The following is a 2,477-nucleotide window of genomic DNA, read 5'->3' as shown; positions in this document are numbered from 1 at the left end:
ACAGATTCGAAATTCAAATGTAATATTTTTTTATAATTAAGTGTAACAGTATTTATGGCCAGACTAAGTATATGCTTTCATAATTTATATTAATTAAAACACGTTCGACCATTATTACTGTGGTTATTAACACCAGAATATATCAACAAATTAAAAATGTATTATCCTTATTAAAGTTATAAAGAAGACTTTTCGATAAAAAATATTTTCGAAATTTTTCCATCTTTCAATGTAGATTTGAATGAAAATTAAATTACTAATATTATATAAAAGAGACGAGCATACATTGGCACGAATTAGCACCCACAAACCGCCCAGATGATGTTTTGTTCGGTAAGTTAATTTACCTTTTCATCCTTAACCTTTTCATCCCCCTTCTTAATTTTAAAAAAGTAAAAGAGATTTGATGGAGACGAATCGAAAAAAATACGACTAGAACAGATAAGAAAGCATTTTCCTTTAAATTGAAGTTGGTGATTCGTAACTACTGAAATTGTAAAACGCAATTGCAAGAGAAACCAAGCTCCCAATTCCATAGGAAATTAGAAAGCTTAGAAATGTTGGAGGAGGATTCTTAATTATAACATATATTTTATTTATGTTTCCTTCACTGCTATTACGCGATTTGTCTCAATAATCAACATACTGAAATGTAGAGTAGAGTACTTATCTATTTTATCTATAATCTAATGCATTTATTATACCAGGGAAACAACCAAACTACTCAATTGTAGCTAAATATTGAATGGAAAAACCTGTGTTCATCAATACCGTTATTTGATGCAGGAGATATTATTGAGTGTCAGATAAGATAAGATATTGCAAATGTATCAGTGCGTTTGTGGAATCTGTAATTTATAAGACACTCCACGTAATATATATCCGAATTTTTATGACTAGAAATGAAACGTGATTGTATAAATGTATTCACGTGTATTGATATGTCTTGTTATGTGGTATTATTTATTCAGATTCGACGAAGTTCCTTCAAGTCGTGTAATAAACAAATTGAATGTTTACCTTATTCGTTACTCGTAACAAATTGCAATGAAATCGTTCAACTATAAGGAAACGAATAATTGGTCAGGCTTTGAATATCATTTGCGAGTGTTCGTGTACAATTAGAACCTTTATATATGGAATCAGATGTAAATTAACGTTGATTTTATGCATATTGACCAATTTTTTTCTTATATTTTAACATCCAATGCAGTGATAATTAATTGTTATTGGATTACTTGTAACGTTATTTCTTTTGATATTCAAGAAATGAGTTTCTTTTTATTTATTGCGTGAAAGATATACATTTATTCATTAAACCTCAACGTATAACATATGTTGATATAATAAAGTTTCAGGTTTAGTAAACGTAATATTATGCATTGATATAAAAAGTATGATAATGAGGGGTCTTTAAGACATAGTTACATTTCTATAAAATAGTTACCCATGTGTTTAATTAAAACGTAACGATCAATTAAAATGATTTTATACACTCTTCCTATTCCTATAATTAATGAACTTTTACGAGGGTATGACGATAACATTAATGTACATAAATTTTAGAAATTGAAATAAAAAAAATTGCAATCCATTTTGAGCAGTTGACTCGTAAATAAGGACTATTAAAATAAATCTCCCCGTTAGTAAATTTTGTATAAATTTTCATGAATATTCAATCGCTATGACCTTTGATGTTGTATGTACATAAATAATAATTGACAAATTTTCAGACGTTTCCATGCAGACGAATCAAAATAACAATTTTCCGAATTGGCAAATGAAAACGGAACCATTACCTAATATTTATTTATCATTTTCTGCGGCCTTGTAGATATTAGTGTGGCAATTTGATTATCACATTTTCGTCGTTTCCATACCATTTTACGCGATGTATAATTGTTTGTATTCGTGCTAGTTCTCGGAAGCGTCTTGAGATGTGCAAACTTTTTTATTGCAGTGACCGCTGATCTTGCACTCGTTAAAACGCAATGACTAAAATAAAATTTTGATGAGCTCTCTAAAGGGAGCAATTAAAATCTGGCACTTTACTGCTTTATGAACGATAAATAAAAACAAAATTATTCGACACGCCGAGTTGTACGTGCATAATATATGTCTTGCCGTGAAGCTCGGGTCGGAAACTGAAATGCGATTTATTGCTTCTGCTCGGATGTGCATGTCGCATTGCATACGATAGGCTTGAAGTTCTAACGTGCGGGCCAGTGCACAAAGATAAGATTATTATTAATAATCTGTGCATTATTTTGAATGAAAAATAACTTTTTTATTTAAACAATCGCCAGTAATCTGTATACCAATACATAAATGATTTTTATAAACTATAACTCCTTGTAAATGAAAATGTTTATTTATTTATACAATTCTTATTCAGCACTATTTCACATTTACCTAGTCTTGCCATAAATATTGTAATAAAGAAAAAAGAAAATTGTTAACTGCAAATAACATTTATT

General features: G+C 29.3%; 1 protein-coding gene across 1 annotated transcript in view; it reads right to left on the bottom strand.

Moving 5' to 3' along the window:
• Positions 1-2,477, bottom strand: part of LOC119831296 (collagen alpha-1(III) chain-like) — a 23,256-nt gene that overhangs the window by 6,229 nt on the left and 14,550 nt on the right. The gene's annotated exons all lie outside the window — the stretch shown is intronic.

The sequence above is a fragment of the Zerene cesonia genome, chromosome 13, assembly GCF_012273895.1.
Source record: "Zerene cesonia ecotype Mississippi chromosome 13, Zerene_cesonia_1.1, whole genome shotgun sequence".
Lineage (NCBI taxonomy): Eukaryota > Metazoa > Arthropoda > Insecta > Lepidoptera > Pieridae > Zerene > Zerene cesonia.
The sequence above is the reverse complement of the archived record's forward strand: the minus strand, read 5'-3'. Positions and strand labels throughout refer to the sequence as shown.